The 16,399-nt window shown below is 36.4% G+C and overlaps 1 long non-coding RNA gene across 1 annotated transcript in view; it reads left to right on the forward strand.

The window, feature by feature from the left end:
- Nucleotides 1–10,387: 10,387 nt before the first annotated feature.
- The window catches only part of LOC126977442 (uncharacterized), a 255,245-nt gene continuing 249,233 nt past the window's right edge, over nucleotides 10,388–16,399 (forward strand). Inside the window, exon 1 of the long non-coding RNA XR_007732215.1 lies at nucleotides 10,388–10,492. This is a non-coding gene — a long non-coding RNA (uncharacterized LOC126977442). The remainder of the gene's footprint in view (nucleotides 10,493–16,399) is intronic.

Below are 16,399 nucleotides of genomic sequence, written 5' to 3' on the forward strand. Positions count from 1 at the left end.
CATGTCTATACATGTTCCTATGAACATTGGACTGTCGATAGTCTTGTAATCTTTGATTGGCATTTACGATAACGGTGGGAGAAGGTTTTTGGCAGTTGGGAAACTTCTATCTACACAAATCGATGGCACTTGACAAACTATCATTAGCAAGCGATGCACGAACAAGTTTGAGTATTGGTACGATATAATACTTATCGTGTTTGCTCCATTCCCGTCTGTGGTGTCACTAAGAAAATCGTTTATGCGTGATAACCTTACCTACACAAACATTTTTTAACAATTCTTTTAAATTTCGTAACACATATGCTTTGTACGTTTTCTAGGATCGCCCAATAAAAGATTTACTAACTCGACTTAACCGAGTAGTAGGCATAACAAGTTTATGGTTGATCCTCGTGTTAACATTAAGAATGTCACAGTTTCTGGCAAATTCCTCAATGCGCATATGAACCTATAGAACATTTTCAAGAATATATTATTGAGAAGCAACAGTTAAATTGTTTATTTATTTAAATTTTTGTCTTAATGATTCTATTTATCGCTATTTATAACCTAGGCCCTACCTAGGTTATAAATAGCGCGATTTGTCCTCATTACACGACAGTCACGGGGCACAGAACTAGGAAGCAGGAAGGCGGACATACGGACCTGTAGGTGGTTGCGCTTACACTAAAGAACTCAACCAACAAGTTATCAGTCACGCTATTAGCAGACAATCAACGTTCTCAGTTTTTTTTAACATAAATAAGGGAGGAGACGAGCAGGACGTTCAGCTGATGATAATTGATACGCCCTACCCATTACAATGCAGTGCTCAGGATTCTTGAAAAACCCACAAAATTCTGTGCGGCACTACAATTGCGCTCGTCACCTTGAGACATAAGATGTTAACTCTCATTTGCCCAGTAATTTCACTAGCTACGGCGCCCTTCAGACCAAAACATAGTAATGCTTACACATTACTGCTACACGGCACAAATAGGCGCCGTTGTGATACCCATAATCTAGCCGGACTCCTGTGCAAAGGAGCCTCCCGATGGTCAGTGTTGGAACTGTATCTACACTATATATATCTTCTCAGGCATTTGTTCAAATATGAATATAATTTTATTACATAATCAGAATGAGAATTGAGTACCAAGTACTTTCCATAAAGTTACTGCCTCACAAGTAATGCCGTATATATATAAATAACTCTATTACATCAGTGGAAACAATTACGGTCAAACTACTTTATGTAAGAAATGCATTTTAGCTATTGACTTCTTTTTTTTACTTTTTTATCAATACACAAATAGTATAATAATGATAATACCTGGACCAACACACGAGTTTACTGACATGTGGGATGTTGATTCAACAATAATTGTCCTAATAGTCGTTTCCGTAAACGGTCTTATAGCAAAGAGCATCGACCATCATCTCAAGAGGCTCTCGATTAATAACTGGATTAAGGGTCAGATACAGAAAGCAGCTGTTTTGAAAACAGCACGCATCGTGCGGAAGTTCCTCAGTCTGTCGCCCTAACCACCGGCGGAATCGTCGTGAACCAACGCCGGCGGTACTCTATTTTTTATATTTATATTTGTAATATTGTTTTTTTATAAATATGTTATACGTATAAATGTATAAAATAAGATGAAATTATAATAAAGAGAATAATAATAAATGTTTATTTCAGACACACATCCATATTGCATAATTTTACAAAGTCACAATTACAATCAGTCAAAATTATTAGGAATTACAATTATTTATGAATATTATGATATTAATTTGAAATTAAATTAAAAAAAAGACATTCGATATCTACAGCTACCAATATTTAAAAATAGGGTTGTTTAAGTACTCAGACAAAGTAGAAATAATTTTGTATATAATTTTATGTATAAATTAAATCTAAATTGAATTGTTCCTTCTACAAAAATACTCCTAAACATTGTACATGCCAACATCTTCAAAAAATGCGAAACTGTCCCTATTGTATTCAGATTCCTTAACAATCGCGGTTGTCTGTACTTCCCTCCTTGTAAGTCTAGACAGCGGTGAGTGACGTTTGAATGACATCTTCTGTTCTGATGTGGGTTCCCTTTTGCATAATCTTCGTGTTACGTTTTATTGTAATGTGTACATCGGTTTTATTCAACCTATGTTACCTATTTATAACATTATACTATTACACATAAGTGAATTTGCCAGAAACTGTCATAACCATAATGTTAACACCAGGAACAGACATAAACTGATGATGCCTACTACTCGGCTAAGTCGAGTAAGTAAGTCTTTTGTGGGGCGATGTATATAACGGCAAAAGTATTACGTTATTCAAAAGAATTGTTAAAAAACATTTGTGTGGTAAAGGTTACTATAACATAAATGACTTTCTTAATGATACCACAGATTGGGAATGGAGCGACCGCCCTCAGGCTATTAAATAATAAGTTTAATTGTACAATGTTACTTTGTAAATGTTACTTTATTTGTAAAACATATTTTTGATGGAAACAAAAACCCGCTGAGTTTGTTGCGCCCATCCTTCTCAGGCCTGAGGCATTCATTTTGGAATGGGTGGTAGATTTTTTGACTTTCAATAAGTGATTTCACATCCTATTTTGAATAAAAATATTTGAATTTGAAATTGAATATAATTTGAGACAGTGATCTTCGAATCAATAATACGAATGATCACTTACAAGTTGTTTTTCAATGAAATCGATCCTAACTATATTTTCAGGTTTTTGCAGAGGTCAGAATTCCGCCGATAATAGGTCGTTTTAGAACATTTTTTAATGTTTAAATTAGTCCCATTATACATTTAAAATGCTGAAGAGAAAATTTATTTAAATTTATTATTAACAAGAGTTTATGAGTTCATGTCACTTTATCCCCACTTCAAGTGCTATCTTACAACACTAGAGGTATGGTGCATGGACGTCTTTATATTTATGTTATAGTTATGTCATGACCGGATGGAGGATTTTTCTATCGTTTATTCATCAAAAAGAATTCTAATGGAATAAATTTTGAGATAATTAATGCCTTTTATGCCTTTAAAATGTGAGACAATAGATAAGTAAGCAGTCCGTATTTTAAGAGGTTTTTTTATATAAACACGGTTTTATTAAGGGGTTCGGATGCCTAAGCATGTCTTTATAGGCAGGTTAGTTAGAACGTTGGGAATTTTTCTTTCATTAATAACTTATTTTCACAATTCGTGGGAAAATTATGGAAGAAAAGTTTTGTTGCTATTTTGCAAAAAATTTGTTAACCAAGATACCTTAATAACTAAATTTCAATTTGTTTATTAAGCAAATTGTTATTTAAATCTTTAGGCTTTTGATCTACTGCTTGGCGGGAGAAAGAGACGCTTTTGAATTTGAATGAGATTTTTCAAATTTGTTTACAAATACTGAGTTAACATATTGTAGAATAGAAATATATACACGATTTGGGAATCTGTTAAAGTTTAAGTTTAAAAAAACAATTAGTTTATGTACAAAACAGCAATAACTCAAATTCTAACTGAATTCAGCTAACCATGAAAGAATCCAGTTTCAAATATAATCGCGTATTCATTAGAGCTGCGTTTACAGTTCCTCAAAGGCATCACGTCCTACAATCTGTACCAGAATCTGGAATATCATTTGCATTCCACGCTCAAGTCATGTTAATTCGCTTCCGATTCGTCCCTGCATCCGTGAGCTGAAACTTTCACGATGTGAGAATCATTTCGCTTGCGTTTAGTTTATTTTCTTCAATTTAAATTATATTTAGCGAACATATACCGCATATACACGGAGGAGTAAAATAAGAAGGACTCCGTGTCACCTTACACAACAGTGAGGCACCAAAACAAGCCGGTAAACGTGTAAATACATAGCCCCAGACATACACTTACACTAATACAAGCCGATCGGCCGCCGTTATGAGATTTGCCATTGTCTGTGACAGATCAGTTTGCGTCGCAATAAAATATTTTAAAAATGCCGTAGTGCGTTGTGAAAAAGTGTAAAAACAATACTATAAAAGTACAGGGTGGACCAAAAGTCCGTTTACATTTGAATCGGTTGCCGCGTCTAGCAGCGGCGGAGGGTGGTGGAAGGGTAACGCATTGCAAGAGCGGCCAATGGGAATTTAGAACCATGGCGTCGTTTAGCGGTAGTCAAAGTGTATTTTGTGTACGCGAGTTCTATCGAAACAACGATTCTGCGACCTTAGCTCAACGAAAGTTTTGCAATCATTACAAGATACGACACAAAAATCTAGCTCCATCAGGTATGTTAATTAAAAAATGGGTGCTCAAGTTTGAGAAGACGGGTTCAACAATGGATTTACGTCGATCTGGCCGGCCTAGAACGTCGAGGGACACCGAAAACGTGGAGCGAGTAAAATCGTCTGTTCGTGACCAACCTGGACTATCAACTCGAAAGCGGTCTGCTGTCCTTAACGTGCCAAGATAATGATGTATTAAACCGCATTCTCAAGAAAGATTTCAAAAATTCAAAAAAATTCAAAATTCAAAAATTCAAAAAACACTTTATTCATGTAGGTCACAAAAATGACACTTATGAATGTCAAAAAATATATATAAATATTGTTTCTTATTGAATTTACCGCTACTTCGTAAAGGGTTGAGCTAATGAGAAGAAGTAGCAAGAAACTCATTGCCACTCTTTTAAGTCAAGATTTACATTTTAGTTGTTTTACAAATCATTTCAATTACAATATATGCAAAGTGACGCAACAAAAATACTCAAAAGTCAAAAACTGAAAGGCTTACACGAGTAAGTCAAAAAAAGAAAAGTAAATTAATACTTATAAACACAAGAGTTATTGAGTATAGTAGATGCATCAATCCACACATACCGTGAATAAATAGAGGCATTTAAGTCTACATTCCTATAAAATCCAAATGTTGCAGGAATTAAGGCCTCAGGACCATGCCACTAGGTTGCAGTTTGCGAACGAAATGGTAGAGCGATTCACCAGTTTTACAAACATTTTTTTCTCAACAAGGCACACTTCCACCTAAATGGGCATGTTAATAGACAAAATTGTCGTTATTTTAGTGACTCTATGTCATGGTGATCAAAAACCCCTGCATTCCAGCCAACCAACCCAGTAACTCTTGACGAATTAAAGGATCGTATTCGCACAGAAATCCAAAACATCTCAACAGAAACATGTAAAGCTGTCATCGAAAATTTCCACTCTAGATTGTAACAATGCCAGAATAATGAAGGATTGCATATGGATGATGTGATTTTTAAGAAATAAATTCCCCTTTTGTTTACTATCGAAAACAATAAACAATTTTAATCTACTGTAATTAGTTTTTTTAATCATCATTCCAATTATAAACGGACTTTTGGTCCACCCTGTATTTGTGGATATATGATTATTTAAGGGAGAAAAAATTGTGTATCTGGTATACCCCGTAACCGCACACACTCTAGCATAAAGGTGATTCAATTGCTAATATCACGGCGCGGAGTCCTTATTTTTTTACTAGTCCGTGCGCATATACAGTTTTTTAACACTAGTACGGAGGGTAGATTCAAATCTTTTGTTGTACTTTATTTAATAATACTTCTTTTGTAACGGGCTTAGTAACTCGATCGGTTCGTTTATTATATAAGAGCAATAGTTTTTTCTAGTAAATAATATTTACAGGTTTTGTTATGTTTTAGTAACTTTCTCACGTAATGTTTTATGTGATTTCTAATTTCTTATTTCTTCATAAGTTACTCAAGTAATATTACAATATAGTAATATTGTTAGTGTTAGTGTGTGTTATAAGTATATAATAAGTAAAGTATATATATATATATATATATTTTGGAAATTTCCGACGTTATATCGCTAAGCAACTATCTATGCATATCTATATTTTGTTAAGATCCTTCTTCTGTTTTAGTCTTAAAATAATATCATAAGTAGACACTTTAAATAATTACTCACGAACTTGTTTCTAGAAATATCATAGATATAACATGTTATTATCTTAGGCCTTGATGGTTATGATAACAAAAACTTACAAAAATACTATTTTGTTATTGGTCCTTTACGCATTGGCAAATTATCAAGTAAATTGGATAATTTTGTGAATATCATGATGGCTACATTCGGTAGGATACAAGACCGATGTAATGAAAATAATTTACCAGTGGGAGGCTCCTTCGCACAGGATGCCAACTAGATTATGGGTACCACAACTGTGCCTATTTCTGCCGTGAAGCAGTTATGTGTAAACATTACTGTGTTTCGGTCTGAAGGGCGCCGTAGCTAGTGAAATTACTAGACAAATGAGACTTAACGTCTTATGTTTCAAGGCGACGAGTGCAATCTAGTGCCGCTCAGAATTTTTGGGTTTTTTCAAGAATCCTGAGCGGCACTGCATTGTAAAGGGTATCAGTACCATCAGTTTTCATTAACTGAACGTCTTAATCGTCTCGTCCCTTATTTACATAAAAAAAATGAAAACATGATATTATTAACGGAACTAGATAAGTGTCCTAATATTCTAGTATTCTAGATGTTGTTTGGATAAGTATGTAAATTATATTGGAAGATTCCGCTACATAAATAGATACATACAGGCGCAGCTAATACAAATTTATTTTCTATACGACATGTGTTACTTATAGAAACACGAGAAAAGCTTCCAAAAACGCTGGCAACACACTTTTGGTTCCACAGGAGTTGTAGGAGAATGTGGGCAGCGGTGATCACTGAACATCAGGTGACCCATACGTTCGTAAAAAAAGGCATAAATGGCATTTATTTTCTCAAAATTGATTCCTTTAGAATTCTTTTTGATGTCATTTCTAATATACTAGATACTACTACCGCTTCGGAAACAAATGGATGCTATATTTTTCGAATGCTATATTTTTTGAAACGTTGCAACCTTTTTAGTAATAAAAAATAAACAATTGATGGGAAATCAATTGTCAATTGTTTTTTATCACACATCAAAGTTCTACGTACGCAATGAAAATGGAATTAAGTCGAAAAGATTTTAGAGCGATGATTTTTTATGATTTTAAAAGAGGTTTCACTTTTACCAATTCTGAAGAGGCAGTGTTAGCGTTTTTGCATGCTATCGATTTTTTTTATTACTAAGAAGGTTGCAACGTTTCAAAAAATATAGCATTTGAAATTCTAATAGTTCCGATTAGCTAGAAGTGCTAAACTTTTTGTGTGCGTATTTATACGAATACCACAAATTTTTCATTTTTATTTAAAGTTTAATTTATTACAATTAAATAAAGTGAAGTAGATAAAGTACTTTTACTTTTAGATACAATACGATATGAAAAATTCAAATTGTGATAAAAATATTTAAATTATGAGTTAAATAGAAGCGATATGCTTTATTGATCCTACTAAACACGCACAGCGTATACGTGCAGTCAGTATGCATCATACAATCCATGTATCTAACGGCTTACCTGACCTAGTGATCTCACTCTAATATACCGCGACTGAATAAAACGCGATTTTTAACCGACTTTAAAAAAGGTGAAGGTTCTCAATTCGACGATTTTAGGTATTCTTTCTTTACGAGTATATGAAAACTGGTGTTTCCCGTGTGGTCCTATTTCAATTTGGTCCAGTACTACTCCAGTAGTCCAGTGTAGTCAAATATGATTATCAATGGAACTCCTTAATTCAAATTCAAATATTTTTATTCAAAATAGGATTTGAAATCACTTATTGAACGTCAAAATCTACCACCCATGGCTTACAGTAAGGGATCGATCTGTGGCAGAATTTCACAGCAAACTGTCTGTAATCAAACTGCAATATACGTTCGTTGCTGCCGTAAGCGTTCTACCTGGTCTTGGTCTACTTGGTCTTCCAAAAATAACAATAATTGTAACTACTTTATTAATATTGATTATTAAGTTGTGGAAGAATACGCATTTTTTTTTACTATTTAGTGCATATGTACTGTTTTAGAATAGTTTTTTTTTTTGAAGTCGGTTGTTTTTTTGTTAATTTTATTTTACCGTGCTTTTACAAATGGTATATTATTTGCAATATCGTTATCGATATTATTATTCAATATTCGTTAAGTACGTAAAACTGTAAAAAAATACTTTTACAAATACAGACTACTTACTTTAAGATTATCTCACAATTATGTACAATGCTCTAAGTAAAAACCAGTGGAAGGCTCCTTTGCACATGATTCCGGTTAGATTATGGGTCATATCATAACGGCACCTATTTGTGCCGAGAAAAAATAATGTGTAAGCATTACTGTTTTTCGGTCTGAAGGGCGCCGTAGCTACTAAACTAACTGGGCAAATGAGACTTAACATCTTATGTCTCAAGGTAACGAGCGCATTTGCAGTGCCACTCAGATTTATTGGGTTTTTCAAGAGTCCCGAGTGGCACTGCATTGTGATGGCAGGGCTTATCAAATACCATCAGCATTACGTCCTGCTCGTCTTGTCCCTTACTTTAATAAAAAAAATCAATAACTCATATTTTATGTAAAATTGTTATACAGCGTGCTGCTACAATGGCGACATTAAATGAATACACGGATAGAACTACATAACCGTATACATAAAAAAATATATTGAAATGCCAAAGTAACTTTCAAACCTTATAATAATAATAATAATATTGACACACTTTTCACACAAATTATCTTGCCCCAAGCTAAGCATATATAGCCTGTATTATGGGTTACAAGACAATGATATATTTAATACAATATACTTACTTAAACATACATAAATAGAAATAAACATCCATGACTCGGAAACAAACATCCATATTCATCATATAAATGCTTGCACCTACCGGGATTCAAACCCGGGAACCCTTATAACTGCTTATAAAAAAAATCGCACCACCGTGGGTGCTACTTCTATTACTACGTGTTCTGAACAACTCCGGTGCGGCGTGGGACAGGTAGGTGTCAGTGCCTACAATAACGCACGGCTACTAAGCTACTTACAGGCTGTTCCAAAATGATATTATAGAAAATTTATAATTATAAACAAATAAACTATTATTTGTAACAGTTAAGTTGCTCTACCCGAGCGTATTTTATGTCCCCATTCTAAAATAACAATTGATTTTTTTATCGTTTATACCATGTGCTTTGATCTCCCCCAATTAATTAATTGAATTAAATTTATTAATTATATAATTAAGTTAATTATTATAATATAATTAGGTTAAGTAATATAATTAACCCCCAGGTATAGTAATTTACTGCAAGCATAAAATAAGTCTACAATTGTTTACCATTTTAATGCAAGTCGTACACAATATAAAAAATATATTATTTTTGTCAAAATATATCTAGTAACTAGCATATGTTTAATATATATAGCATATAGAATATATTTATAATAATATATACTCTTTTGAATGGGTGGTAGATTTTGACGTTCAATAAGTGATTTTAAATCCTATTTTGAATAAAAATATTTGAATTTGAATTGAATATTATTATTATTACACACAAACCAAAACGTTTAATATTTAACACAGAACTAGCGATGGTTCTGACGTAGTAAAGTTATATTATGCTATCACGTTACCCTAACAGTGAGATCCCGCTATCATTTGTCAAGCTGCTCACAGGTTCCAATCAAATTGCCAGCTTATTGTTGTTTTATAAAGCGCTGCCAAAATAATACCAGAGACAACGATGTATTAGCCTTCAAACTGAATGATCATTACACATGTCAATATAATATTCGATACAGATTTAATAAAATATTCTGGGGTGCATCATATTGGCTGTTATAGTTAAGCTTTAAGTAAAATTTTCATTAACATTAACGCTGACCTTAACATAGGGTTGCACCATCGTATTCCTTGGCATAGCTAAAGTATAAAAAGACGTGAAATGTCAAGTCAATATCTAATATTTATTTGAAACTTCTGACAGGTCTTAATTATTAAAACTAAAAATCCATAGGATACGCATGGCATAAGCTTGCAAAATATATATTTTAGCAAGTACTTAATATTTTTTTTTTATGGAATAGGAGAACAAACGAGCGCACCTGGTGTTAAGTGATCACCGCCGCCCACATTCTCATGCAACACCAGAGGAATCACATGAGCGTTGCCGGCCTTTATGGAAGCTGAACGCGCTTTTTTTGAAGGTACCTATGTCGAATCGTCCCGGAAACACCGCGCCATGGCACAACATGACAGTTTAAGCCAGCAAATGGCCTAATTGATTCGTGTTAGTTGTTAAGAATGTATATGTTTGTAATTCCATTGTTTGTACATTTTATCCTTCTTTTAAACGCAAACGGTGGCGCTAGTCGTGACAATCGCGTGACGTATGCGTGTGTGGGAGCAACTCGTAAGCCTACACAAGCTCTCTTCCGCTTCGACCGCCGCACGAGAAGGTTCCGTCCGAGACGTTCGTGGCCGCCCCTCGAGTCGGACATGTGGGTTCCTGTAGTGTCGCGCACCGGTGGGTGCTGTGTGGCGAGGAGCAGTAAAGGTAGGTGGTACATGCATTGTTCCTTTTTTCACGGATGCTTTATTGCGCCTACCAAATAATCTACAGTCCATTCTTAATATCGAATAAACACTATACCTTGAATACGCAAATTGGATATTAAGAGCTATTTAAAAAACAATCCCAAAGCGACTAATCAGATGTGAGTAAAGATGAAAAAAGTTTCACGAACGGCAATACGAGATGATTAGAGTACACAGTTATTGAGTTGAGCTCTTTTTTGAAGACCTCTTTCTACAGATTTATTTCATACAGTTGCCCCTCCGAGCCGAGACTGTCGTATTACATGCGATGATTATTTTAATCAAAAATGTTATAAATGGGGACTACTTATAAATACTAGTCATTTTTGTCAATTAAATTGTCAGCAATAGATCTTCAAAAAGGAGGAGGTTCTCAATTCGATCGGTATTATTTTATGTATATACACGTATATACACCGATTATTCTGAGATTTATGATCCGATTAACGTAATTCTTCTTTAATTCGATGCGGAGTAGATGCCAATTAGTCCCAAAATGTTAAATAGTTTAGCCCAGTAATTTTCATTTTATGAACATTTTTTATGAAAATTATTGTCTACTTGGATGATATAATTGTTTTTTGTGTACGATTTTTTAGGAGTTTTCATACAGGTTGATTAAATATTATAGTTATTAACTGACACTAAAATGTAAAAAAACTGCGTTTAAAAAAACCGACCTCTAAAACTGAAAAGTATTAAATAACTAAAAAATTAATTTAATACACCTCTTATACAAACTTTACCTTTAATATTAATAAAATACTATTATTTGTTTGTTGTACTACATCTTGATAGATTTGAAGTAGGTGCCAAGCAAAATGTAATAGTAGGTACCTACACTCGCCACGCGTGACTTTGAGCGGGATAAAACAACCCAAGCGGACAGACACGGGTGGCCAGACAACCTCATTATAGTAAGTAAGCTTTTTATATATATTTTTTTAGGGTTTGTTAACTTAAATATGTTGTGTGTACATTCTTGATATGTAGACTTGATATGTAGTGTACAAGTACCTAGAGGTAAATTATAATATGAAGTTAATTATTTGCATCCAGATTGGTGCTCACTTTTCAGTCGATAGCTTAATATCCTGCACAAACGCGAATCCACTGTTATGGTCACTATGGGCATGCCCACGACCCTAATAGGCTTGCAACACCAAACTTTCACGATCTTTTGAGGTCGATAGGCTGATGAAATGATTTCCAAACTGCAAGTTCCAAAGAGTAAATATAACCGTGGCTCCAAGTTATTTAAGCAACAAATCGCCCGAGTGAAATTATTGCACATCGTCAAACTAGCATAGCACTTTTCGGAAGTTATCGAAAGCTGTTGTTCGTGACTTCAGCCAGTCATCCATACCACCGCTGCACATGGGGATGAAACCCTCGCTCATCGCTAAGGGTGGAGCTGATATGAATGTGTTAAATAAAATTAATGGTTATTTCTAAGAATCACTTAAGCCCTGACTAAAAGTGTCAGGACTGAATCTAAAGTGCTATCATATATAAACCAGTTCAGTTCCGAGCGCGCTCGGTAACGTACATGCTCACTGAACTTACGAATATAATTTATATTCGCGATCTGTGCGGCAACCGCCGCTGCACGCTATTATGACTATGAGTTCCGAAAAACTCATAGCCAATGAATTGCTGGCATTCCTTCAGCACGCAATTGATAGTATAGACGAGATCAGCATCATCCAGATCTGTGCATCAAATTTCAAGAGTGAGGAGATCATCAACGCCAAGACGCTCCTGTACGAGGTTTTGATGAAAACTGAACAGATGCCGTCCCGCAGGAGGGGTGAAAGGGGAGAGAGAAGTCTTCAGGACATGATAAATCTCCTGAAGGTTACTGATCCTGATGACGTACCGTCTTTCGTGGAAAGGAACTTGAACAAGTTACCGCCCGTCACCTTCGACCATGTCGACGTCACCAGGTTGCTGAAGGACATCACAAACCTCAAGGCAGGCCTGGCAGAAGTAGTGTTGAAATTAGAGGCATCTCAGTACACCATCAGGGACCTGCAAGCTGAAGTTGCGACTTTTCGCAACAATACCGTTGTAAGCAGGTCAATAGAGGCCAATAACATCAACACACGACGTGGGGCTTGCATTGCTTCGCCAGCGAGTATTGAATCAGCGAAATTCGACTCGACACCGGCCGCTGCACCCGCACGTGTAAGCGGTAATGTACTTGCCGCCCGTCCCTCACCTCCTCCCCTCTCAGAGATGTCGCCTGCTGTCGTTACGTCAACACCTCAACGTGACTATGCTGCTGCCATCCGCCAGCAACCTAGAAAGCGGACAGTGCTGAGGACAGAAAGTGGAAGCGGGCACGCCCGCAACAAACCCGCTTGTAGAGCTGTGTCGAAGGGTCTGACCAACAAGGATGGCTTCATTAAGGTGGAGCGGAAGAAGAGGAGACCTCCTAGTCATAACCAATGTGGCACAGCACCGATAGGACAGAACCAGGTCCTGCGTCCCGTAATCCCAGCGACGTATATCTACGTCTCTCGCTTTCACCACACCACCAAGGCCTCCGACATTGTTCAGTACTTGGTGGAGAAGACAAGGTTCCGGTTGGGTGTCGAAAAGTTGGTGATGCGTCACGCAGTAGACTTTAACTCTTTTGTTGTTCGCGTCCCGACAGATCATATTTCAACCTTCCTGGACGTGCAGCTGTGGCCGAAGGGGGTCGTGTTCCGCAAGTATCGCGGACGTCGCCGACCGCCGGAAGCTACCGAACCCGCGCCTCACATCGCCGCGAAAATGTGACGTAGATTTAAGTTATATATCATATGTATGTTAGACTATAAGGTATTTATTTTATGGGCCATGTAGCCTGAAATAAAGGAATTATTATTATTATAAAATCCACTACGTTGGCAGAAACTGGTAACTACTGCAGACCGACAAACGAAGAAAAGTAGAATATCTGGGTGGTGTCATATGAAATATGAACTTCAAAAACTTCTAATGATGGAAAAGATAAAGGGAAATCGAAACGCCAGACGTAGACAGAAATCATGCTTGCGAAACATTAGGGTCTCGACCAATAGCAAAAGACCTGGGAGAGGAAAACTTGTTACAAATACTAGGAGAAAAAAGTTCAGTGAACTAATATGGCTAGCCTCCAGTAGTGGTAAAGTACACGACAAGAGAGAGAGAAAATTGTTCGGAGACTTTTATTTCCCTTAGATGATATTTCTCCCACCGTGCTCAGAGCGTGCGCCCCTAAGTTGACTTCGGTGGAAACGCGTTAATTCCGGCACTGAATATTCAAAGGGCGTACCAGACACCCATTGTCCATTATATCCTTAAAAAGGTGACAGCTAAAGCTAACTAATGTTAAAACATATTACTATGACATCCCTGCTCTCTAAAATTATTGATAGTAGAGCCGCCAGTTCTTGTTCAGCTTTCGTCATGGCTGGCGGATGTTCTGGTATATCAAACAAAAAGTGTTACCATCAAAAGTTATCACGGGGAGTGTTCCTAAGAGCTGTTTAACCTGATTCCTGCCGCCTAATTCCACCTTCGCACAACACGCCACAAGTTAGGATATCATCCCCACCATCAGAATGTGTGGTGGTCCTCCACAGTGTAGTTTTCAACGAGCTTTCTTCCACGTTCCACAAAGCTGTGAATTGAGGTTCGTTGTGCGATGTTTCCGGGACGATACGACATTTCATTTAATTTTAAATATTTAATCAAATTAAATATGTGTATTTAATATTGTATATCAAATAAGATATGTGTATTTTCATTTTTATTATTTTTTTAATTTCATTTTAATGTGTATTTTCATTTTCATTTTAATTAAGCCTTAAAGGCCGGCAACGCTACTGTGATTCCTCTGGTGTTGCAGGAGAATGGCGGCGGCGGTTATCACTTAACACCAGGTGACCCGTACGATCGTTTGTCCTCCTTTTCCATTAAAAAACAAACAAAGGTGGTGACTCTGAAATCAAAGGAAGGGTTGGCAGTAAGTCTTTGTATAACTATGGCTATTGATTGTATATATGTACAAAGTACTTTTCTTGAAACTTCCATCATTTTGGGTCTCCCGAGAGGTTTTTCCAGTGAGTGGAACATCTTTCTCACTCGCCGCAGCATAGGTTGTTGTCAAGCCCGAAGCACGTGATTGCTAGAGCTCCCGAAGCCTATATCTCTCTTACACTTTTTATTCTGTAAATTAATGTTATGTTGGTTGCCTCTCATGACCGTACTATTGACTTCAATAGTACGGTCATGAGAGGCAACCAAGCAAGGCGTACCTACTTAGGTACGCCTTGCAAACCAGTCATACAGGTCTGTATCGGGATATCTCTATATCACTGGTCCATACCAGTGCTGGAGAAAACTGGCATCTTATCGAGTCATCTCTATAGAATACGAAGAATACGGAAATGTAGCTTGTTCAACCACACCCCTAAAAGACTTAATTTTGCGCGTAAACCACAAAAAAAGTAGATTTTACAACGAGTGCACAAAACGAACGATAAAATGGTTTTGTGGACGAGTTATAAACTCTGCTTTTCATTTAGATTGCGAGGAAATAAAACAGTAGTATAACTTAACATTTCTGTAATTATTAATATTCAAAACTAAAATTAGTACAGTTTTGAATACTGAAGGATATTGTTTTTCCCGGCATATTAACGGTATTTTTCAGAATTTGTGAAGATGACGTCATATTGTGAGAAGATGGCATATTATGAGAAGATGGCTCTGACGACATTTACAAAACTATCGTAAACTTTGAGATATTTTTCCCAAGACTTCGGCGGTAATATCTGTTATTACAATTACTATATACAACTCTCTGTGCATTAATTTCCATAAGCGAGTCAAAATATCTGGATTTTAGATATTTAAAAAAACACTTTATTTATTATACCTTATTTTAACAAATGTATTACTTAAGCTATGGTAATGTCAATGATGCTCCTCGCCAATGCTACTGTGTATATACTGTGGTGCGGTACTGGAGCGCGGGAAGAGGGTTACCGTTGTGTAGGATGTTGTTGAATACCAATACCCAGTATTCCTCCATAATGTTCTTTTTATGAGTTCATTGTTTAAATAATTCGTTCTTCGAAGTCCAGAGTGTTGATATAACTGTTTCCTCTGTCTGACCTTTGTGTCTATAAGGTCTTGATATATTGTTATTCATTTAATGAACATAAATCATTAAATGAACATAAATTGTAAAAATGAATGAGATTTCTTCTTAAAATGAACTCTAAGGTTCTGGGTGGCTTGACTAGCATATTAGGAGAGAGTGCTAATTCTTTTTCTTCACTGGACATTTCTAACAATTTAAGCAAATTTGAAGAAATTAAAAAACGCACGAAAAGGCAAAACCTGTTTCCCGCCGCTTTTTTTTTTAACTTACTTACGACATTGATATTAGGCTTGGGCTCCAGACCTATACAGTCTACTATATATTTTTTTATGGAATAGGAGGACAAACGAGCGTACGGATCACCTGGTGTTAAGTGATCACCGCCGCCCACAATCTCTTGCAACACCAGAGGAAGCACAGGAGCGTTGCCGGCCTTTAAGGAAGGAGTACGCCCTTTTTTTTGAAGGTACCCATGTCGTATCGACCCGGAAACACCGCACAAGGAAACTCATTCCACAGCTTTGTAGTACGTGGAAGAAAGCTCCTTGAAAACCGCACTGTGGAGGACCGCCACACATCCAGATGGTGGGGATGATATCCTAACTTGTGGCGTATCGTGCGAAGGTGGAATTCGGCGGCAGGAATCAGGTTAAACAGCTCTTCGGAGCACTCCCCGTGATAAATGCGGTAGAAGCCACACAATGAAGCTACATCTCTACGCAACGCCAA

The sequence above is a fragment of the Leptidea sinapis genome, chromosome 45 (assembly GCF_905404315.1).
Source record: "Leptidea sinapis chromosome 45, ilLepSina1.1, whole genome shotgun sequence".
NCBI classification, from domain to species: Eukaryota; Metazoa; Arthropoda; class Insecta; order Lepidoptera; family Pieridae; genus Leptidea; species Leptidea sinapis.